Consider the following 26451-nt stretch of genomic DNA (forward strand, 5'->3'; position numbering starts at 1 on the left):
CATAAATAAACAGATGCAAATAAATCATAGAATCACAGAATCTTCATGGTTGGAAAGAACCTCTGAGATCATCGAGTCCAACCACACACTCACACACAAAAAAAACAAAAACAAAAAACCCTACAATCTCTGTCACTAGAGCATGCAAATAATCCCAGAAATAAATAAATTCTCTTTCATCAAACATTAAAAACATATTGGTGTTGAAAATGAACTGAAGGAATTACTGTTGTTATAGAAGCTTCCTTTTCAGGTAACATTTACCTCCTCTGCCAAATGCTTGTGGAGGGCAAATTGCATATATTATGTACGAGTCTTAATTTCTCTGTGAAAAATGATACGTGTGCTCTCCTTTCCTAAATGCATAGGTGAGAATGAGTTCATTAATGCCTACCATTGTGAGGATTTTTTGTTCATTGTTTTTCTGAATGTACTCTAATCAGTATTAGCTATAAACATACTGGTAGGTCATGTAAAGAAACAATTCCTGCAAGTCTTAAATAAAGTTCCTGGTGAAGACAGATAGAATATCATTAGACAAAAAAAGTTTTTTCACATCAAAATAGAACTTGAAGAATTAATTTTGCACTAGCTTATGGTTTGGAGCTTTTTTTGCTTCCTAAATATTAATACTGAGCTAAATAAAATAGGATATGCAACATCTTGTCTATGAAACCTTGTGCTCAATACCTACTCTTTTAAATTGGATAAGGATTGTAAATCAGAATTTAGATGGAAAAAAAAATTATTCCAACATACATCAGGGAAAAAAAAAACATAGCAAGTTACTTCCCCATAGCTTAACAAAATAAATTAAAAAATTTTAAAAAAAGGAAAGAAAAAGAGAGAGACATTTCTTTACAGTCGTATCAGGAAAATCTTCACTCTTACACCAATGGTGGACACAAAACAAACTCCTAGGTGCAAACCTGATGTTACTTAACTAGCAATGAATCACTTGGATTTTGCAAGAGCAATTTTCAGACAGCCGGCAATATTGATTCTATAGCCATTGTTTAAAAAAACGGCTTCTGTGCTTTGATGTTTGATCAGTCAAGGCATTAACTCTGTAGCCACGAACATCTGTCATTTCACTATCCCTCTAATAGCATCCGTATAACACTACACTAATTACCAGAAGAGTAATCCAGCTGAACAGCAACACAATCTTTTGTATTTCTATTAGAAAATCAGTTCTATAACCTAAAGTTTCAGAAACACCCAGCTATCTTATTCTATATCAGGTTCTGACTAGTATTTAAATGGAAAATGGTATCGAGTCAGAATGCTGAAAACTCAGTGAAAATTTAATCAAGTTACAATAGAATTTTTGCTTTTTCCAACTAGAAAATCAGAAAATGACTATAGTAAAGCTCTGACTGAGAAAAATTAAATTCAGAATTTGGCTTTGGGTAAAAATGGTGTCGGGCAGGAAGGCCTCAGAAAAAAGACGGGCTCTAAGAATACCTCCAAAACCTTTCTCAGCCAGTGGAAAAGAAGTACCCATGTTGCCAGAATTAACCAGCTTCAGGAATTACCAAACCTTTTACTTTAGTGTTCAGCAATTAATTGTAGTTTTGGTTGGGAAGAGGTGAAGTTGAACAATTAAAACTGAAGAGACCTGCAGGACGACTTACAAGATGACTCTCAATATATACCTTGCATATTAACCCCCTTGTCAGAAAGAGAATTTTGATTTAGGTATTCGCAGCCCATCTGGGAGTGCCACGCGCCCAACTACCCAGCAATCGCTAAGCAATATTCATGTCCCACTGCCAAACACCATTCAGACTTTCTCTGAGCAGAGCTAGGAAGCATTCAAAAAACTGTCTTGTGCCTTGTACAGATAACTGAGGTTTCTTTTACAGCACGAGAATGATATTTCACTCATGATCTTCAGAAAAAACAGAGTGATTGCTATCAGCAGAAACTGCAGTCACAAGGTCACAATGATTTAGAAATCATTTCAATTATATTTCCTAGGGTTATACTGTTTCTTTTGTGATGTTGTCCTACTGACCTTTAAAGAAATCATACATCTGCAAAAAATAAGAAATGGCTTGAGGAGAGGAACAGTAGCAATGGATTTATGTATTATTTATGGATCTACTTCTCAAACTAACGGAACGAGAAATATTAATATCTTCTCTGCCTGAGGTTAATCATCAGTAATAATACATCAGGTTTAATAATACTAACCCAACACTACCATAAAATTAAATTGATTCCTGCTTTCAACAGCTTTTTTGGTAGCTTTGGATGAATATCTCCATTAATGGCAAAAATGGAGTATCCTACAGCATTTTACTCCTGGCAAAGCTTGGCAGAGGCTGGAGCAATACCTTGGAAAACATTTTATGTGTCCATCGGTTCAGGCAGAGGTAGGTCTGCATACCAACTGTCTCTTCTGTACACAGACACGAAACAAATAGGGGAAAGCCATGTGCCACAATACCATTTGGGCATCAAATTCTCATTGAATTTTTAACTGCAATCAATCCCCTAAGTACATTTGTGACCTAGGTCTAAGTGTTTGCATTCATACCAACAAGATGGTCCACACCCATCATTCAAAAAAGCAGAACACTGTTTACAAATACAACCTACAGATGCTGCCATTACATTTACCTCAAAAAAGTCTGAGAAAGGGAAAATCACTGACCAAGGAAATAGACATCAGCAATGAGGAAAGCTGACAATATTGATGATATGCCTTTGGGCAGGAAAAAGAGGTTCTTCATCATCTTTCAGTGTGCCTTAGGCTTTGAGCACGAAGCGCAGGAAAGAAAGGCCAGAAAACTTTCATTACTGCTTTATACAATGCATTTCCTTTCAGCTGAAAATGCTGAGAGGGACTGGAAGAGCTAGCCCTTCCTGTAATGGATATTTTTGCTATCATCTCATATACATCAACGTAAATGATAGCTATAGTCAAATAAACTGCTGAAGCATAAAATAATTCAGGCCTGGAAAAGAATATTTTTTGCCTGTATGAAACACATTTGGGAGTCTCACCTGAAAAGAAATGTGTATCTATATGCAGGGGAAAATCATGCCAAAATATGGCGTTATATTTCTTGACGGTCTTTTCTGGTTAAACATTAAACATTATGAGAAACTCAAAAGTCTTCAGTTTCAGGGTCTTCTCACTCCCACCTTTACACTGTGACTGTTAGACCACATTTTTACACTCTTTTTTTTTTAGAGGAAAATGCATCATTTGTTTCAATACTGTTAATATGGTGCTTTAACTGTTTGGACATATGTCTTCCCTGGGTATACTACGCATTTTATGATTTTTTTAAAAGTTGGGTTATTTCACCATGTTTAATGGGACTTTAAAGGAGTTAAGGTGTGGTAGTATTATCGTTCTTGTTTTGCTTAAAGCCATGAATTTGGAGCATTGTTTTCTGAAAGTATTGTTTTTTGCTACATAATGGCAAACAGGAACAATGTGCTTCCTTGTAGAGGGAGAAGAGTTATGTTGCTTTTGTAATTCAGGAAGTGAAATGGATTCCTCTTTACTCACTATATGTGGAGGCTATAAAAGTGTCAAAAATGAGGTTCAAAGTCAAATTCCGTAGTGACACTGCTAGTTCAACTGAAATCAGTAGATGTTCCCATTTAGAGGAAGAGTGATTTCATCTCTGGATGGTCACTCTCACCACATCAGCATCAGACATCTTAACCTCTCTGTAGCTCAATTTTCCCACCTACAAAATAACGGCAAATGACACTGATGACGGCCAGTAGACAGTCTGGCCATCCTCAACCTTTCAGAACACCTTGTAAATTCTGCAGAGGAAAAGTATATTTTTAGAGCACAAGACATCATAAAAGTCCCAACATATCTAATGCCACCACCATAGGTAAAATCCCTCTGACTTCAGTGGGAATTGTTCATGCTTGATGAAATATGGATGATGCACAGAAGCCTCTTGGCTCTTTGAACTGGCAGTGACTCATATGCATCTGCTCAAATTTCATGTAGAGAGGAAATAATCTTTTTTTTCTGTGTGTGTGTGTGTGAAGTATTTTAACCTGGATATGAACATAGTGGATCCAGTATTAACTGGAAATCACCTCAGAATTAAAATTATTAACAAATTTCACATTTAAAGACATTCTCCAATATTGAAATTCACTTAAATTACAGGAGGAAAAAAAGAATATTCAGTGTTAACGTAAAGCTAATATAGAGTATTGACTGTTATGTGGAAATTATATTATTTGCTTGACTTTCTTGTACTCTTCCCTAAACATCTGCTGTGGGCCTCAGTTTTGAGGTGGACCTTTGTCTTGATCTAGTACCACCATTCATGTGTGCCATTTATGTGACATAAATGACAGAGGTGTTACCACATGGGTTTTCCAAGTGCGCTTGACTTCAACTTTGCTTTGTGTGAGACTGATAAATTCTCATTTGGTCATGATTTATAGTAGTTGCCACAGTAATGCCTACATGACAGATCATTAAGAAAGCACATACACCACAATTCATTAGATACCAATGAAATGGAAACTGCTCTCACAATGACTTTAAAATCTTGAGGATTACAAAAAGCGTTTGGACCCTTGTAATCTTGGAGAAAATGTTTGTGGTGCTCAACACCAGTCTCCTAAGATCTCAGAATAAAGCGCAATGAATCATTAAGCCTTGAGTAATTCCAGTTTGTTCTGACTTTAAACAGTTCAAATTCAAGGACTTTACATGGCTATTGTTTATTCTGGCATGTAATTTACTATTATATATATTAGATTTCAGCATATTAAGTAGTCTTATGAATGCAAATTTTCTGACCTTAAGATTTTGTAGGTAAAATCCAAGAAAATATGACATTTAACAAAAACAAAAGAAAATAAGTTACTCAGCAGCTAAACCAAGCTCTTCAACAGAAAAGAAAACTTCATGGAAGTTTAAAGTGAATATAAAGCTATTTTTAAATTAAAGGTCAACGTGAAGAGCTCTCTTAGAAGTAAAATTAAAATTCAGCAAGAGCAATAATAAGTTTCTAAAGGTTCCTAACTTGGCAGTATTTTAGCATTAAAAAGGAAAACAGAATGAAGAGAACATATCTTTATGCCTGAATTTCCACTGAGTAAACAAGAAAATGATTTATTGAGCTTTGCCTCCTTCTTAGATCCTGGAATATCTGTGAGCAATGTTTGATCTCTGTGAAGGAATCCACTTGAAATAGACAAAAATGTTCTTACTGTGCAGATTGATTATAAAGAGCTGTCGGTGAGGTTTGCCTTCTCTATGCCCCTCAAGCCATTAGTCCTCTGGACCATCTAGCATTTGTCAGCCTCAGCTGGACTTCACATGCAACCAGCAGAAATTGTTCCAGTGAGCTCTCTGTAGCGAAGATCAAGCCCATTTGGCAGATAGATAAACTTTTCTGCTGTGAAATCAGTATTTTTCAATGCCTAAACATGCATTCTAGATTACATTCTGAAAAGCTCACTTTATTTGGTAAGGGTGCTCACACGAATAAATGTTAACATGTAAATTTGGTTTGGAAACTGAGGCACAGAATTATATTTTTTTATAACTGGCACATGGAAACACAAAACCTAAACACCAGAATAATGTGTGAGAGATGTTCAAAAGCATGAAAAAAGTGAACCAAAAGGATATCAAGCAATGGATTCCCCGACTTTTAAGAGAAATAATTCCTAAAATACATAAATATAGTAATTTACTCTGGACACTTCATGAAAAATAGACCATTTTTTCATATTTTTGTGCACCATTTCAGAACAGAAGAGATAGATACTTAAAACCACATTCCTATATAGCAGATTGACTCTGAGACTATAGAATCAAAAATGTAAGAGCAAGGTAGAGAAAAATCAAAATAAATAAAAAATGGAAAATTTGGAGCTATTTGCCTGTGTATTAAGTATATAATATTTAACAGAGTTCTAATCAAAGAATCACTTATTGGTAATGCATATTTTCCTTTCAGATTTTCAGATCAAAACCACTTTTGCATACTCATCTACGAAATATATTCTGTATGCAACTGTATTACCATGTATTGCTGTCTATCAAAGAGATCTGTCCTTCTGAGAAGCACATTTTCAGTTGCAGGCAGCATCTGCTGTTTTGAAAAAGCAAGGTATGTTCTTTATTCTGTATGCATTAGTGGGTATAAAAGCTTTGAGAGCAACAGTCATTCCTGAAAGAGAAAGGAACACAGCCTATTCTGCCATCATTATAATAGCTCTGGAACAGAGACAACAGTCACAGCCCAGTGTTTCCAGCGCCTGTGTACTGACTGCTCAAGAAAACAGGAGACTTAAACCTGTGTAAAATTCATCACCATTGCAGTGCTGATTGATTTTACAAAGCAACTCTCCCAGTTGCATTGCTTCCTACTCTATTTTGAGACTACCCGGGAGCTGGGGGGGGGGGGGAGGCCATTGCAGAATTCCATAACAGCTATATATTCCTATTTCATTCTCAATCGAATCCCTGCCAGGACTAAAGATGAGCCGCTCCGGAGCTGTGTGTGACAGAAGTCACAGCAGAGGTAGTGGGCAGGGGGTGCGCTCAGAGATTTAGCCAGGCATTTTTTTCCTTTGGCCTTGCTATAACAGCCATGTTCATGTAGTTGCAAATGCCACTTCTCTCCAGTTACCACCTCAAATTGTATGAATTGTTGCTCAAAAAGGCCTTCTATCAGAGTAGTTGAGTTTCATATCCGTGAAGAAATGCAAAGATTTGCTAGCCAAAAGGGAAAAATTACGATTGTGAACCAACCAGAATGCAGGCAGAATCACAGTCAGGCTGTAAGCATTATGCATGTTATTCATGTGACATGTATAAGGAAGTATGAAAGAGATTTTGAAAGTTAAGAGTTAGGTAAGCAGGAATAAGGCTTAAAATTTCCAGCTCCTCACCTTCCCTATACAGAACAGTCCGCATGGTGGTTTTCTAAGCCTCTCACAAAATGCATTAATATAAACTTGTGAAACAAGCTTGTCGTTTACTGAGATTTAAGTGCAGCATTGCAAGCCATTAAAGAACAACAACTTGATTTATAGTAGTCAACTTAATAAATATTATTGTTCATATTGGGAATACATGTAAAACCTTATGCACTCCATTTTTCATGATTCACACATACCCAAAATGCCAAAATTGATCTTAGACACTTAGATCCTGCATCCAGTTGTTTTAATGCATCAGAGCATGCAAAAGAACTTGCTGTATCTCATTAAGACAAGGGGGGAAAAAAAGAAACGGCTTTGATTAACACAGATGAAAACAATTTAAACATATTTAAGAAAACATTAAGAAAATTAATGTGAGATACAGAACTGTCATGATTGTTCCAGTTGCACTCAAATAGGTGTAAGTGAAACCAGAAACATTTTGGCTTATGGAAAGAAGTCAAGCATTATGTATTTGCGATGTTTGCTGATATGAAACTGTCCTCTTCCGTACGTACACATTCTTCCTGTCCCCGCCTGTGCGCTCATGCCAGTGTCAGTCAGAGCCTGTGTGAATATGCTACGTCAGTGCAAAACAAATCTCAAAGAGTGAACAAGTTGCAGAAAACTTTTTCTTGGTCAGCTTAATTTTATGCTGACTCGGCACGTAAGTGGCTCAGGCAGCAGCGAGCCCAGCCTGGCATTCCCGGGGAGCACAGCCCAGGCGAGAGTCCATACCTCCCTGTCTGGAAACCAGCCTCTGCCCCTGCTAATACGCACAGAAAAAAGAAGAGTTCCTGCAAAAGGACTGAGAGATGAACCGAATGAAGTGGAACAGGAACCTGACCATATTTCCCCAATTCCATCTGAGTGCACCAGACCGTTATTCACTACTGCAAGAATGCATTTTCCCTTCTCAACATTTTATCTTGGACCTCAGGCACTTCACCTATTAAAACTTTTATTCAGTTCAATACATTTCTGTGAAACTTTTTCAGTTTCAGCAGAACAGTGCATCCATCATAAAACCCTATCTGTTTTGTTAGTTTAATTAGCCCTATTCTTGAGATTAACATCACCAAACACAGACATGCATTCCTCCCAGTCCTCAAGAAATGACAAATCCAGTGAACTTGAGGGGCTCGAGTGCAAGACCCTCTTCCCATTTAATCAAAAGGCTCCAATTTATATGCCTCCAGCAATTACAACTCCTTACGCGGCTGCTATATTTACAATGCTGAAATAAAGCAAATGACATTTAATATTTTAATAATCACAATCCAGGTAGGTTAATTCTGTAAATATTATTTATCAATATTTAAAGGTCTTGGTCACGTTTTGTTTCTTTTTTTAAGTAAGGACAAGGTTGCTTATCTATTGTCCTATTTGTGAACTTGAAATACAAAGGAATTTAGTATTGTGTATACTCCAGACTTTACAGAAAACAACTGCATGATATGAAACAGAAAATTCAAAATTATCTTTAGATCAAAATAATAGAGCTTATTCAACAAAATTCTGACTTATGTACAGAAATATCTACATGGCAATATGATGCCACTATTTGATCTTATCCTTCCAATTATTATATTCCCATTAAGGGAATGAATTAATATGTTCACTAGAGAAAGTGTCCGTGTTTTTCATCCGGCTGTCTCAGGCAAAACAGTTTCATTGTTCTTGGAAACATTTATTAAGAAATAAAGAACTGAAAAGAAGAAAACAATATCTGAAACAATTTTCCAGAGCCTATGCATTTGCCTCATACATCTCCGATTAAAGCAATTTGTAACCTCTGCATAAGTTTGAGCATAATTGAAATGTATGACCTTCAAAATATTATTACATATTGATTCTGCCAATTTGTATCATAGGATGAAAAAGAATTTTGCAGTAAATCGCACTATTATTGCAATCAAAGATTTTAGTTTCAGAAGAAACAAAGGTTTAGAGAAGCAGCTAGAATAATTGAGCTTATTCAGATAGGAGATTCTGGATGTGTTATGAATGCAAAGCAGCCTCTGATTGCATAAACCTTAACACAACAATCATAGAAGTAATTGATTTCACACTTCTTTTAGGTTTTGTTTCTCTTTACTAGGCAAAGGCAGTGATCATCTCATTTTGTTTAAATGCAATGCAAGGAATGGTAATTGTTGTTAATTAATACAGAATATCTTTAATAGTTTCTTAGATGCTTAATTTTCTGGATTTCTCAGATTTTTAAAATTCCTCAAGTTGCAAATCAACTTCTCTCATAGTTGTACAATTTCTATTTTCTTCATAGTATCTACTGAAAAGATTATAAGAATTCAAGAATAAAAACTGTGAGTTTTTTCTTATCAACTGCTGTGATAAGACTTCCACGTATCTGGAAAAATTATCCCTTCCTGCAGTAGGTGGGGAAGAAATAGGGCAGGGCCTAGTACTACTGGTAACAATGCTGTCTTAATAACAGTGAGAATGAAAGGGTAAAACATGTTTGAATTGTTTAACCAGTTCTGCTGCCAATGAAACTAGCGCACTTTCTTCCTTCTACGATACCATATAAAACAAAGATATCATATAAATATATATACCTATATGTCATATAAATATATCTAAACAGCTTCATATCAACACAAATATTTTCTTTGACTCTGGTGGGCCTTGGAATGGCATTGCAAGAGCAGATATGAATTTATGCGGGTTTGAGTGGTTTAACGGCACCATATGTTGCAGTACATCCGGTTAACCAATCTTCTTTCCCATACCCTTCACACTGCATCTGCATTCACTCCTACCCTACTATTACTTAATTTTCTTAATCTCTGTCTTGCCAGGTACACTGCCAACATCTGATTAAGTTGAAATATGAAGCATTTGTCGTAAATGGTGTAATGACCAGGATAATAAATCTTGTGTCAATATTCTGAGTTTTCCTTGGCAGTTCCGATTCAGCCAAACACTGACACACGGCTACAATTCCAGACGCGGTTCAATTCAATAGTATGTGCATGTGCCTGAATCTGGGCATGCTGCTGGGATTTTTAGGAGCAGCAATGCAGGGCACACAGCTCTCTGCCTCTCCATCGCCCCAAAACATCCCAGGGCTTTGGAAAGCTCTACTGTTTACCTATAACATAACTGAACCACTTCCCCTGCTTTTTAAAATACGTAACATTAATTCTGCCTAATGCAAGAAGACCACACCTTCAAAATAAACTTACTTGGTAATACTTAGTGATCTGAATGGAGAAGGGGACTGTACTTAAGTTTCACCTTAAAATATAAAAAGACCATGGTAATATTTAGCAACTCTGTTTTTAAATCAATTGCTTTAAAAAAAATGAAAAATAAATTCTTGTATTGATTTTTTTTTCAAAAGATCCTTCTAAAAAAGTTAAATAATGGAATCCTCCCTTATACTTGTTTATATTCAGGGAGTCACTGCAGATACCTGACCAGATCATCAAGCATCTGCTTTAAGAGGGAGTTATTATCTTCTGTTCAATGCCAAATGTTTTCTATCCTACACAAGAATTGTTAGCAAGAATACATGTCATACAGCCATAAACTTACACACTGCAACAGCAGTCATTTGAATAACTATGCACAAATATTTTGCCAAAATACCACACACTAAGTCACAAGCTTTCAGGGAATGGCACATTTTTCCACTGAATACAGAATATGATTGATAGTGGGTTTTCCTCAGAGCATTATCTAGTCTTTTCTTCCTGTCACCCCAATCCGACAGGGGCTGGGCATACATTACTGAACCTATTTTGTGTGCAGACTTTGAAATCCATCATAAGCCTGTCTGTTGATGAGTTGCTTCGTCTGTTGTAATATAAAGAATCGGGAATGACAAAACCAATATCTTTTTATGCTAAAAACAGGGGAAAGAATCGGTACAATACATCTCAACCCACTTTACATAAGCTATCATCGCATTTTTTTAAACTGCTTTTTTTTCTCCTAAATATTACATAAATGGCCCTGCAGTATCAGTACTTTCAATTTTCTTTAATAAAGCATTGTTTGTAGAGAGTTTTTTTCCACTGTAGAAGACATGAACTATTTTTTTGAATCAGAGATAAGTATCTTCTGCATACCCTAACTAGAAAAAAGCCATATTGAGTGATTAATACTTGTCAGGACTGCCACAGGTTTGTTTTAGTTGGGAAAATAACTAAGATTAATTTTTGATGGTGTTTTCTGCTCTAACAAATTGCTACCACTTCGGGTTTTGTTTTTAAAAAAAAAAGATATACCTGGACAAACTTCATGTTACATGAAACACTTCTTTGGTTAGAGAATGGGTTTTTAAGTAGTCTTGATCTGTTCCTCATATCCATTTGTTATGCATCTGTTCTTAAAATATTATTTTTGCCCCATGCAAAGGTCTCAAACCCTCTCTGAAAATGACCTGCTTTCTAGAAAAATAATTTTAGGAGAGGCAACTTCAGCATATTAAGCACATTGAGATGTGCTGATTCTTAGGGCAAATTTCAAGCCTAAAATTGACTAAAACAACAGTTTCAGACCCCAGTCGTGTACATGAGTAGCTAGCATGTATTATTCGTGCAGTCTGACAGGCTTGCTAGGTCGCATAGGTTTGAGCTCTGCAGACTCCTCCAGAAGTCAATTTAGACAGTATCAAAACTGTACTACCTCTCTGGCTGAATCAGGAGAGCAGGAAAATACCAACCCTCTACTAAACCGCCTTCCACCTCGTGAGAGGTCAAGGTTAATAGTGCTTCCCACAGCTGTGTGCGGAGCTGCCACTCACTTCATCTCTTCTGCAAGAATGAAGACACTCAGTCTGTCAGCACTTTGGTTCAAATTTGAAATGCATCATCTTCTTTAGATGATACCTCGATTTGCACATTCAACTGAGTAACGGGAGTGTTGTGCTGGTGATGAAAATATGTTTTAAACATAATTGGAATTCTATATTCCTTTTTTCCAAAAGATTATGTGGAGATACTACTGGAAAAAATGACTTGTCATTATTTAGCAAAACAGGAGATAGAAGCACAATTCCTTACGGCATGATCAGCCTTTGGATAATGCTGTAATTATTGTGAGCTACATTTTCCCTTTGCAATGGTAAAACACGTACTCTTGCACTCTAACATGCAGCTCCAAGACAAGGGGAAGATGAAGCAGAGCTTTGTTTGTAAATTGCAGTGCACAGTTCTGGAAGCATGCGATACACTGTCTTTATGTTATTTTTACAGGAGAAGGTAAAAGAATCAAAAAAGCAAAGCAAAAAGAAGGAACCAACAATGAGCAGCATGAACAAGAAAAAAACAGGCTTTCAGTACTGTGTTACAGTTTCCAACCGATTTGAGTAACACAAAAAAAATTGTGTTGTCTTATGACCGTGTTTCCTCAGATGTACCGTAATGGGAAAGTAGATAGTTCCTTTCTAAGGAAACAGTTATCTTCTAACATCCTTAAATAAAGTTTGCTTTCTAAAGTTTTCCTCTAAAATAGCTGATATTAACCTCTGTCAGCATCAAGATAAATGGGCCTAATCTGATCCAATATACTAATTCTTTTCTTCCTATTAATTTCAATCTAGCCAATCTACAAGGTTACAGGAAATCTATTTTCTGTTGCTTTTCAATATTGATTATTTTGAAGGGTATAATGGAATGGGAAATCAGTAACTAAATCTTAATCTTATTCTTTAATCTTGGGGCATCAGTGTCAAGGTAGTTAGGTGATTTTGAAGTTCTTGCCTGCTGTATTTTTCTAGCTCATGCATATGGTGATTTAGTTCATACTTGACAATAATTGCTTAGTCCATGGATCAACTTATAATCAGAGAATTATCATTAAATTTATACAAAAAATATCCAAGTTTTTCTCACTGTATCACACCAGCTTCTATTATCAAAAAGAGAAGAATAACTTGATTCATGGATACTCAAGGCATCAAGAAGTACTGATCATAAAGCATACAACTGGGCCTTTACGGTTTCCGCAAACTCAATAAATGAGTATAGTCAGCAGGGAATTAATTCTAGTAAGTTAAAAGCTGTAAGACTCAGTCATTACATAGAAGGTACTATCAGTAGCTAGAAAGACTCCAACCAAAGATCCCTGAAGTTTTCCTTCTTTTAATTGACAGCATGATGTATAACGTGATATTCACACATTTATCATAGCACTTATTAATCTGACCTCATAACTACTGAAGAATGAGTTATGACATCTCAGAGTGGGCTAGAAATATAGTACAGATGGAAGACACAGTAAAATGCACCCAAACACTCATTTTAGGAGGAACTAGAGTTTGGCGAGAGATAGAAAAGCTTTCTTAGATAAAAAAACTTTTAAAAAATGTGATTCAGCAGTCATTACAAAGCAACTGAACACTGCCACATCAAGGTGAGCATAGAGATCTGCACTTCAAACAACAATGTGCTAACAAGACTGAAGGGTATGTGATGCAAAAAGATGATGACAGTAGAAGGCACTTCTATACAGGAAGATGGTTTTGGTGCATTCTCAGTCATCTATGTACATCTGGGTGCATTTTTTCTACTGTTTCACTGGCAAAATCCTCAACTATAGGAGAAGGATGTTTTGGTAGTTCACAGAGACCAGTCAAAACCTGGAAGCTCACTATGTGAGGGTCTGCAGGCAGCTAAGCGTGCACAAGAAACAGCAACTGGAGACAGACAACTGTCCAAATAACTGAATGTTATTTTGCTTGTTTTGTGGTTACTTTTTAAAAAGATAAATCATTTGACCATTTTTCAATTGCCTGTATTTACTTCTGTCACATTTTAGCAGTGACTTTTGTGATACCAATACTTGCAAAAATTGCCTGGCAGTTATAGATGTCATTTTATAGTGTTTACATAAGAGTCCGCTCCAAAAGACCATTTCAGCACTTGGGTGTTTTGGCTGAAATAATCAGTGGCAACTTTTTTTGGCTTATAGTTAAAAGACTTATGTCTGGGCCTCTGGACATTATATTACATTAGAAACCTCAGTGGTGGTTCTATAAGAAGTTAAACTTTGCTTTAAAAATAAAAGCCTTATGAGGCAATGTAAAAGGAAAATGTTGAAAGTTCAGATTAAAGAAAGGTTAGAGAGGCAAATGAAACACCTGCTGAACAGTTTATTAGTGATGTGGGGTGCAGGGCTGAAGAGGGAGTAGACTTCACTTCAATAATAGAAGAGAAAACTCTCTCTCAAGAGAACACATTCAAGAAGTAACAGCACAGCCTAAATGGGGCAAACACGGTAAAATAAACTACCTAAATGATCACTCTGCTACACATATCAAGTATAAATGATGTCCTGTAATACGCCATGTATTTTTAATGACTGTCCTCTTGTCAGCCTTAATAGTTTCATAACAGATGTAGCTTATTTGAAGAACTTATTAAGGAAGAGAAGGAAGATCTGACCTTCATTTAGCTAATATGAAGGTAACATTTTATATGGAAAGTACAAACAAAGCTGCTTTACCTACTTCAGATTACAAAGAGAAATGATTCAGAGACGCAGCAATTCAAGGGAGGCAAAGCTATTCCACTGCAGTAGGGACAAACGTGCCTATGCCCGGGCTCAGTGGAGCAGCACCTTGTGGAGCCACCTGAGCTGGCTGTGGTGACTTATCTCTGGAGTCAGAAGCACCAGGGCTGCCTCAGTGTAGTGCTTTGACTAATTACCCTTTCAGGGAGGCAGAACTAATTACCTTGGCTTGAGCCCAGGTGGATATTGTTTCCAAGGCTCAAGCTACTAGCTCTGCATGGTGCTGCACAGTCTGCTAGTTAGACTTTTGTATTTGCTCGATTATCTATGCCATGGCGTTGCTTGAGCTAGATAAGCATATCCTACTTGATAGCTGGTGGAAGTGCCATGGAACTAAGGGTGCTGGGAATATCAAGATATTTTTTGTGGAACACAAAAACATGTATAGCTATAAGTTTAAGTTAGTCAACAGGTATAGCCATCAGCACACGTTCTCTATGACTGATTATAATTCAGATTAAATATCAACTACAGCTTTTATTATAGAACCTGATCAACACTAAAATAAATCACTTTTTGAAATATTTTGCCTTCCAGCACCATATTTGGTAAACACGCTTCCCCCTGGAAAGCAAATAAACTGACATAAAAATGTGCACACTAGAGAATTTCTATTTAAGGTCAAATTTCTTCTTTTGCATTGAGACATTCAGTCGGGGTTTTAAATTGATTTCATCTTGTTAAACACAAAAATATTTCAGCCTTGAGGAATATTCTAAGAGTGAAAAGTATTTAGAGCCTACAACATGGTTGCCAAAGCACCCTACAGTTAGCAAATATTGACGAGGAGTACTTTGGTTCAGGAAGCCCCACCAGTCAAACAGTAACTGAACATTAGTTTTAGAGAACAACCTCTCAAATACATTTATCCCAACTCTCTAACACAACTGGAATAATGTCTGAAATTTTGGTGTGGTCAGAAAACCTGGGTCACAAATTCAGAAATGGGAAGACTACATTCTCTGACACAGTTGTGTTGATCTTTGTGTGGAAACTGCAGTTATTGACCTGAACATACGAAGTGTTTTTAAGAACTAGAGAAATGAAGCATGAGACTTTCTGAATTTTGTTTAGAGGTTAAAACCATTCAGCTAGTTCACTGATAGTTTTGCTTTTGACAGGAAAAGAGGATCAGATTGAAAATGCAATAACATAAAACCAACAACGGCAAAGCTATCCTTAGCAGAGAAAAAATAAAGTTCTCACAAGAAAGCAGGTTATCTTTTCACAGTTTTAGATATTCAGAGACTGAATGCAAATCAGCCTCATTTAAGAAGAAAACCTGTTTAAATGAGAACTGCATTTGTTTCCCTACCTCTTCTGTTTGAACCTATGATACTTCTCTGCCCTTCTCATCCTCTGTTTCTGCAGACTTAACTTTTGCTAAGCATTTATATCTACAAGGCTGGTTATAAAAATATAAAATAGTCAATATCATCATAGTTTCAAAGAAATAAATTTGAAACTCTACACTTCTGCTTGATTCCAAGTGCAGGCTTGATTTGAATTATATATTTTAATGCTACCACCTTTGTGTACAGTGTTTCTGAGTATCTGCCTTGAAGCCTAGCTTTGGTGGACGTAAGACACTTGCTAAAAGTACGCCGGTAAGGGCTTTCCTGGAGCAGCTCATGGCTGTGGGACATCACTGGGTGCCTGCGCTGCCAGAGGAAAGGGGCACAGTGTATCCTGTGCAGATCTCTGGGCTTCTCAGTGCCCTGTGCCTGGCAACAACTCCATCCCTTCACTGCTTTGCCTACATCCGCTGTCTGACCCAGGGAGCGTACAAGCTTCCCCCAGAAAGAGAACCCTTCCAACACATCTCCATCATCTCCTTTTTCCCTTCTCTCCTGGCGGGAGATGCTGAGCCACCCACCCAGCACTCAACCTTGCCTTCCAGTGCTGGTGTGGAACAGGTCCTTGTGCACAGACCTACCACAATTATTTTTACTTTAGCATCTCTAGATGAAAGTGGTATTAATGTTGTCACCTGCAGTAAATGGCTCCCGACATGATTTAATGAAATATAACAATCAAGAACTAGAATGTTAAATATTAACCATTTACTTTAAACATTAAACAATGAATTTCTCCTTTGAATTTTTAAATCTTATCCAGATTTTATAAAAACTGAAAATGAACCAGGAAACTTTTAGGATGAAAAATTTACATCCCTTAAACAGGAGAAAGAAACTGGGAGCAGGACATCAGAGACATCTCCACATTGTAAATATTTCAGATCACATCTATAAAAGAAAAAATATTGTGCTAGCTCATATCATCTCAGGTAAATATAATCTCTGATAACAATCTTGGTAAAGAATTGGAAGTTTCAGTTAGTTTGACAAAAATACCTAAGTGGAACTGAAAAATGTAATGCTAAAAATGTTTTGGCTGTGTCCATACTATGAGACCATCTTTGTCTCTACATGTGGGATAAGGCCAGCAGTTATACAAACTGGGAGATTTCTGGGATAATTTAGGGTCCATCAGCTGCAGAAGTGACAGTCACTGTTAGTTACAGTTATATGGGAGTGGCAGAGTTTCTGTACTGCTAGTTTCACTTGTCTGAACGATAAAAAGCTCTTTATCCTGGAAGCTGCATTCTTACGCTATCCTGTAGACAAAGGCAACATTGGAACAACTGTCTCACACACACTATACTGGGTAACATTTGGCCTATCCTATTTGTAATCAGCAAAAATTCTCTTCTTTTAATCTTGGCTCTTTCTTTTCATTGCTTTTTCACCACCTTCTCAGTAAAATATAAATGACATTTTAATAGAATTTTATACTGGCTAAATTAAAATGTTCAAGGTAATGTTTAATGAGGCATAGTGCTGCTGCCCAGACTGCCTTTATTTTAATTATAATCTCAGAATTTTTAAAAAATTTCTCTCACCCTATTGCAAACTTTCCTGAAGGCCGGGGTATACCAGGACAAAAAAAGTAAGCAAGCAAGCAAAGAAACAAATACATGCCCTACTTTTGGGCTTGGGGAGTTTAAGTCTAAGAATCAATGAGTAGCTTTGACAAGTTTTAACGTAACTCTCGTTATTCTCTTTGTGAATTAATCAGAAAGTTTTGGACACAAGCAGTCATGTCACCAATCCTTCTTTGTGCCTATTTTTTTTTTTTTTGATCACTGGGATAGTCTTCACAGACAGATACCTCATTTTTATGAAAGGCATTTTTATGAAACTAGCTCTGTTCACAGTTGGAAACAGAAAAACCTGGGATTTACTTTTCAGTTCTTTTCTCCTCAGCTGCTGAATTTTTCAGTTGCAGCAATTAAGAAAAAACATATTGGTAAGTGGAACGCTGTTCAAGCTAAAAAAGATCAGAAAACATTCTATAGTCTTCTTTATGTGTGTCTAGACAGTAATGCAATGCATTAATTCAAGTGCTTTCTACTCTGTATTAATTTTTTACCTTATTTGCTATTTATTAATCAACTCTGTCACGCACTCCTGAAGGGGAAGCATTAGAGAGAGAGCTGAATAACAGCAAGTCCAAGGGAGTGCAGCCTTCATATAGTTTTGCTCTGGCAAGAACAAGTGTATAAATGTATTCACTGAAAGCAGTCATGACCGAGTCAGTCTTCGTATGGCATTTTGTTTCCCTTACGTTTCACTCAGAATAACAAGCGACCCTCAGCCTTCTTAGGGGCTGAATATCTAAGCAAAATGCCAGACCTTGATCCCTCTGAACCCATGCGTAACCCATGGAATCTTCTTCTATAAAAATGGAAAGAGGTATCTGAAAGAAAATACACAATACTTTGTAATGTGCACTTTCTTTTGTCTTTTTCAGTTCTTGTTAGCTATTTTTTTAAATGTCTGCCCCCTTTACAGTCTCCTGTGTCTTCAATTAAACTCACTAGATTCTGCCCTCATACCTGGCAGACGGCACTAACTGCCTGTTTGCTAGACACCATGTGAGGGGTAAGACACAGTGAAGGAAAAGGGTGGTTCTGACCCCAGAAAAAGGTAGCATAGAGATAATATTTTTGACTCTCTCTTAGAAACCTGACGTGCTACATGTTGGGGAAAAAATGATACGTTGTCTTTCAGGTACCTGCATTCACTCTGTGTACACTGTCAGAAAGGCTGGAAAAAATTAATTATGGTGGCTTTATTTTTTTTTATCTGTGCATGTGGTTCTTTCTGAACTGTTAGGATACCTGACTGCAATAACATGTGCGATCTCTTCAGTCAAATGTGCACATATTTCTTTATCTCTGCTTTTATCTGTTTAACAAATAAACAGAAACAAGCTGCAAACCTTTTTCCAATAGTGTGGCTGTATTCTCCAACTATTGACATAGTTCTAAAATGCATTTATTTTAAATTTCAGAATGGCCTTGCCTATCGTACAGAAGAGTTTTATAAACTTTTGTCTGGAAAGTTATAGACATAAGGAATTATTTTACAGTGCTATAGCTACTTCCTTAATGTTGTTTTTACCATTTGTTATTGGGATTGGAAAAACCAAACTAACAAACTGTCTTAGACACGAAACAGCTACAAGTCAGAATTAGAAGTGAAGTAGAATGTCCAAATAATCTTCTCAAACATCTGGATTTTATGTCAGCAGGTCTTAATTATTTACATTTACCTTTAAACAGCACACCCAGAAAGTATTCTTTCATATACTGATTAGATGACTTAAACTTCACATGTATGTATGTATACATAAATATATATAAAAACCCACATTCTTTGGGGGCTCACTGTTTTGCTGCAAATGATCGTCACGGGATATAAAGCTGAAAATTTAAGAATAAAGAGACACCGGAACCAAAAAGTATTCACTTTGCTGTCTGCCAAATTTCTGTCGTCTCAATACGAGTCCAGAGAAAAGTCATCTGAGGCTGAAAATCAAATAAAGTATATGATATAATACAACAGATTACATTTGTGGCAATTATGGAATATTTTCCATTTACATATCCGCCAATGCTTTAAAAAGGTCTTTCAAAGCAACATACGCAATACTGAAATGGTTTGAAACTACATTTCACTTCCATTTAAAAGGATATAAATTTATTTCCTTAATTTCCTTCTTAATGCAGGCATGCGTATTTAATTTTTTTACCTAAATTAATTTCAGCAAATTATGTGATCATTATAATTTCCAATTCTTTTTCTGAACGAATAGGTGTTCCTAAAACATGAAAAACAATTGAGAGACAGCAAGTGAAATATAAAAAATGTTATTCTAAAGAAGGTAGGGATTGTGAAAGACTGCAGGATTTTCAAAAGCTAAAACCTGCAGACTAGATAAGAGACAATTCAGGGCATCTGTGAAATGACAAACACAGATGAGAGAGCCAACAGTAAGGTTAAACAAAAAAGGCAGACAGAAACTGAAAACTCATCAGTATTTTAAATTTAAGAATAGCTAAGGAAAACTGTTTAAAAAACCCGAAAATCTTATTTGCAATATTATTTTGAGAAGGCATTAGCTCTGTCAACAAACAACAGAAAAACCTCACACATAATTGCAGTCTGACAACCAGTTGAAATCCACAGAAACCATATTTTCTCCATGGACAAAAATAATGGACGGCTGGAGAAGTATCAGAGGAGTATCTCACGCTTGGCTGTAGTTTTTCCTCTTCCATAATTAACAAGCTTATTGCCACTGTTGTACAGGCTACTGGACTGGATTACACCCTTAAATCAAACAGCCAGTCACACACTATGGTCTTTGACAGTGCACTACTACTTTTTCCATGTATCACAAAACCTTTGTTCTGTCTATAACATCACCACCAAGATACCAACTGAGCTGAAGATAAGAAACAACAGCTCTGTTACACCAGTTGGAAAAGAGATTCCCCTTCCCTAGAGGAGTACGGTTTCCAGATATTTAGGGCTTTGAAAAGCTTTCAATAGATCATTTTCCTCTTTTCTTCCCTTTCAGAAAATGTAAGTTGTAGAAGCTGATACGCAATAATCATTTGTTTACTGATCCCACACCCTCTTTATGAATGAGAACAGTATTATGTTTAAATCAGTACATTGAGATTACTGTTCAATATATGTACATGATCCATAAACCACTGAAAAACACTAGAGGTTAAACTGCCCTGGTTATTAAGGTACTCATAATCAAAGCAGTCCATAAATGTGCACACATTTAGTGACATAGGTTCAGATGGAGAACTGTAACTTGCTCAGTTGTAACTCAGATCTGTTTGACTATATTCCCATGGCCATTTTCTGCAGCCAGATGAACATTTCTCCATTTTCAACTAACCATCAATTAACTAGTGTAATTACTTTTACATGCTTATTAATCATGTATCATAATGAAATAATTTATTCCCAAGCACATCATAACAAATGAGGAGTATATAATGTTGACGTTCTCTGTTAAAGAGCAACTGCTGTTACAGCATTTGAAGTTTTCATTACTGTTGACCCCTAAGCAATACATACGTATAGCCTAGCCCAGGCTCAATTGTGCTATTTTGTGTATGTATATTTTTAGAGTAGATAGGACAGTAAATAACATTATATTTTCCAGGGCTATATATTTAGCTGCTAGAGCATGACTGTACCAATGATTGCTACCTCAGGAGTATGCAGTATGGAATATCAGGATTTTCACCTATTTAAAAGAGGGGGGAAGCACTGAATATGCTTATGTAAGGGACTATCAATTGAGGTACTTAAGAACAAAAAGATGACTTTCTAAACAGTAGTCATGTCTATTATCTCCACTGCCTATGCTTTTAAATGCACTTGTCATCCAGGATAAATGGAGATGGATGGCAACTATTAGTCTATTTTTTCACACTTTCTGTGGTTCAGTGCCTTTCTGCTTGAAAACGTTGTTGTGTAATAAGGTGACATCCATCAGCTGTATCTTTTGTTGGTTCAAATCATATGTTGATGAATATCAGTGTAGCGCTACTGACTTAAAACATAAGAGGACGAGAGGTCTCTGGGTCACTGTGTCAAACCTCTGTAGTCACAGTCATTAATGTGAATGGCATTAAATCCAGAAAGTTTTTGACCATATATCACAAGCCACGGAAAACCTCATTACACCAAAACACTTATATACAAAAGACCTAAAGCCTCAAAATACATAATGTGCTTCAGAAAAAGAGAAAACAAGAGGTATTACCAGTATCCTAGAATCCTTCCATATCAGAAAATAGGTGCTAAAAATTGTTAACATCAGCCCCAAACATTCTGGACTTTTCCAGGAAGCTAACAGCACCCTGCGCTTCAGAGCAAGGACTCATATCCCTGGGGATGCTACTTCACTCAACGCGTACAAAAGCCCCCTTTCCATGCTCAAATCTCAATGACAGTTATCCTGTCATAGAATCATAGAACCATAGGGTTGGAAGGGACCTCTGGAGATCATCTAGTCCAACCCCCCTGCCAGAGCAGGGTCATCTTAGAGCAGGTTGCACAGGAACGCGTCCAGGCGGGTTTGGAATGTCTCCAGAGTTGGAGACCCCACCATCTCTCTGGGCAGCCTGTTCCAGTGCTCTGCCACCCTCAAAGTAAAGAAGTTCCTCCTCATGGTTAGGTGGAACTTCCTATGCTCAAGTTTGTGCCCATTACCTCTTGTCCTGTCGCTGGGCACCACTGAAAAGAGCCTGGCCCCATCCTCCTGAGACCCACCCTTTAAGTATTTATAAGTGTTGGGAAGGTCCCCCCTCAGCTGTCTTTTTTCTAGACTGAAGAGACCCAAATCCCTCAGCCTTTCTTCATCAGAGAGGTGTTCCAGTCCCCTCATCATCTTGGTAGCTCTCTGCTGCACCCTCTCCAGCAGTTCCCTGTCCTTCTGGAACCAGGGAGCCCAGAACTGGACACAATACTCCAGGTGCGGCCTCACCAAGGGAGAGAAGAGGGGGAGGATGACCTCCCTCGACCTGCTGGCCACACTCTTCTTGATGCATCCCAGGATGCCATTGGCCTTCTTGGCCACAAGGGCACATTGCTGGCTCATGGTCATCCTGTTGTCCACCAGGACTCCCAGGTCTCTTTCCACCGAGCTGCTCTCCAGCAGGTCAGCCCCCAACCTGTCCTGGCGCATGGGGTTATTCCTCCCCAGGTGCAGCACCCTACACTTGCCCGTGTTGAATTTCATAAGGTTCCTCTCTGGCCAAATCTCCAACCTGTCTAGGTCTCTCTGTATGGCAGCACAGTCTTCTGGTGTGTCAGCCACCACCCCCAGCTTTGTGTCATCAGCAAACTTGCTGAGGGTGCACTCTATCCCCTCATCCAGGTCATTGATGAATACATTGAAGAGGACTGGACCCAGTACTGACCCGTGGGGAACACCACTCGTCACTGACCTCCAACTAGACTCTATGCCCCTAATCATGACCCTAAAGAGGACTTTCTCCTTTTCTCTTGTAGCCAGACATTATCATTTTCAGTCCCTAAGGCATGACTTTGCACTTCATATTATTAAATTTAAACCCAGTCCTTTACTACAGGCAACAAGGACATTTGTTCTTACCACATGGTAATCTAGCTGTGTACATGACTGGCAAACTACATTAACTTTGTGTCAGCCACAAATTGCATTTATCTCTTGATTATTCTCTTTTCTTCAAAATCCATTCCAATTCTGTGCATGGTATTAATTTCAGACTAAGATGTTTGCATTTTTTATAGCTGAATATCTGATAAGGCATTTGTACTTTCACATTGTAATCTTCTATCCATCATCTCTAACCAGAAAGGAAAATTAGTTCCAAATTATGAGCTATCTAAATAGAAAAGACAGTTCTTGAGTGAATCATTTTGCCTCTCCAACAGAAGATTACAGATATTATGGAGTTCCTATCCCATGGTGGTCATCTAAGGGATGAGGAAGTTCCCTGGATGGCACCGCTGATGCATGTCTCTTCCTGTTCCCAGATTGTCCCTTCACTCCAGTCCTTGCAACAATGCCCTCCCTGCCTCCATGCCCTGCATCCACCAGTTTTACACCTGCTGACTGCAGCAGAGATGGCATTTTCTGGTGCCAGAGCTATGTGTGTGCTGACCAGTTAACTTCTACATTGTCCTCCAGGGCGCTCCTGTGACTCTGGGTTAAGCCTTGCAGTTACTGCTGCGGTAAAACAAGGATCAAAGACTGCATGAACCTCTTGAGTCATCTTTTGTGCAAGTCTGTTGTAAGTACCCGAAGGTTCTGAACCCTCTCCTTCTCTAATGAATACTGCTCCAAACATTCAAAACTTTTTGCAGGAGGAAGAGAGAAAGGTGGGAGTGCAAGGCAGATCAGTAAAAAAAAAAGACAACTATCAAAGCTTGCTTCATTGGGAAATCATGCTAAAAGCAACGCTTTAATTGTAGCTGCTTAATTAGTTGTGCAATTTTGTGAAGGACACAACCCCTGTGTCAATTTTCCCTTTGCTAAGGACACACGTGGTTCAGCTGCGCATTTCCTATGTGCAGCTTCCTTTGAATTACTGTATTCTTTATTTATTTACTGTTACATTTGTTTTAAGTATAGCTATTTAAATAAGATTTAATTCTAAGCATACTTATTTGGATTGTGGTTATATATAAATATCAGAAATCACAATTACAATTTATTAATATAATCATTCTGTAATATTTTATGTGGAAAAGGTGGCCCAAGAGAAGCTGTGGATGCGCCATCATTGGAAGCGTTCAAAGTCAGGTTCAATGAGGCTTTGAGCTACCTGGGCTAGTGAAACATGTCCCTGCCCATGGCAGGGGCGTTAGAACCAGGTGATCTTTAAGTGTCCCTCCCAACCCAAACCATTTAATGAGCTTTAGGACACCAGTGCATACTCTTCTCCTAGGAATAATGTTTATGCACTTTTGCTGAGCTTATGGCTTTGTTTTTTGTCTGGGAACCCATATCAACTATATGGCTAAGAAAAGTCTATAGTTGCCCAGATGGTAGCAGCCATCAGCTGAGAATGATGGTGGAAGAAGTATTACAGACATATCCATTTAAAATTCTGGTATTTCCAGCAGGGCTATCTTTGAGGAACTAAGGACCCTTTGGATCTTTTCTGTGTTTTCAGGCAAGCAGACAGCAGAAAAATACATGCTAGAAAATAAGCAAGGAAGACAAGCCATTGACTTGCTTACTAAGGTAGTTTGCTTTTGGAGTCTTTAAATTTAGTATTTGTTAAGTGCCATGCTGAGATTGTGCTGACAAGTAGACAGAATAGGATTCTCATCCTAGTTTGTAATCTAAACTAAGAGAAGAACATACAGAGGGTCTAAAGGATAGTATTGGAGTGGTCCCTTAATGCTAAAAATGCAGGTTTTCCCAGTAAGTTTTATGTAACTTTGACTCTTAACTGAATTTGATGGAAGTTTGGGTTATTCAGAATATTAATACTAGAATTTTTACCTGTAATATACAGTCTTACCTAAACACTACAGTCACCCAATTACTGTAAAAAATTATTCACAGATGATAACAAAATCTGAGAAGCCAATGATATAATTTAGTGGAGTATATGCAATTTAAGCATTTAAGAGCCACAGGGAGAAGCAGGACTCGGGAGAGATTTTTAAATGATTGGAAATAGATCATTATAAATAGACAAATTCCTGTAGGAGCCAGCAATGAGATGCCAGTAGTTGAAAGAAAATTGGGAAGAGTCTTTCTATCAGCAGTAAAGTAGCATTACTCATGTGCTCTATTTTTAATTGGTTACAAATGCTTACATGCAGACTCGCATACATCCACGTCAGGATCTTCACAGTACTCTTAGCAGAAGTGTTTGGTATGTTCCCATATAATTCAATCTAATTTATTTCATAAGGCGAATTCTTTAAGCTCTGCTTACTGAGGTGTAAAATGATCATAGCATTTCACGTGTTTGTGATGGGCTTGAGATATTGCTCTTCTCTTCCCACACAGCTTTTTAATAAAAGTGCTGCCAGTTTGCTGACCTTCCCTTCTTCAAGGTTAATGGTTTGTTATCTATAAATTACTTTTCATGATACAGCTTGGGTTATGAACTCCAAAATTGTCTTCTGTGGGCTCTCCCTTCAATTTTTTTTAGGCTCAAAGAAAAGCACATTTCCTAGCAACTGAGCCAGATTTCACAATAGGAAAAAGTACTACATAAATGAAAAGAGATAATGTTCGCTTTAGAAACTTGCCATTTTGTTCTATAAGAAGACATAAAATTATTTCAGTTGGTCGATGTTGTGGAACAACTACTGTCATGTTCTCTAGTAAAGCCGAATGCCTACATGACTGCAATTTACCAAACACTGCCCCGACTCCTTTTTTCTTGCATATACAGCCTCTGGGCTAAAGATCTTGCAGAGAGACAACAATTAGCGACACTGCATTATAGTAAAGGTTTAGAAACATGTTATTAGTCAGACAATTTATAATATGCAGTCTTTGTTATCGTTATGAAACATCTGTTACTTAGGAGCCAACTCTGTAATAAACCATGCCCTAGTATTTTATAGGCCTGTCACAGTGTAGAGAGGGAAAAGTAGAGATTATATTAAATTTGATCTTGAGAGGTAGAGGACATATTTGCATCCCACTGCACAAGAAGAAGGTGTTCAGCAACACCTTGCAGTTTTCATATACTTTAATGATATATCATATAATTCTTTACCAGTTGGTCCTTTCCGCCCTTTAAACTTTGAGAGTGAATTTTATAAGAAACCAATGACAAGACTCCAGTGGCACATTATAGTTCTCTACCCAGGAAATACAGGTTTGCTTTCAAGCTCTGGGAAACATTAAAGTATCTACACTGTCAAAAAATATAACTTCACCACTTCAACTGTAATTTCAGTCATAAAAATAGCTGTAAGAGTCTCTCATCCAGTCTGACTGTTGTTTGCTAGAGATAATTTACTTTACATGATGCTATTTCAAAAGGACTGTAAAAATCAGACAATAATGCAAGCAAAGCTTTCTCGGCACATTTGTGGTACCTTTGCACATACAGCATTGCCAACTGCTTAATTT

Source organism: Chroicocephalus ridibundus, chromosome 13, assembly GCF_963924245.1.
Source record: "Chroicocephalus ridibundus chromosome 13, bChrRid1.1, whole genome shotgun sequence".
NCBI lineage: Eukaryota > Metazoa > Chordata > Aves > Charadriiformes > Laridae > Chroicocephalus > Chroicocephalus ridibundus.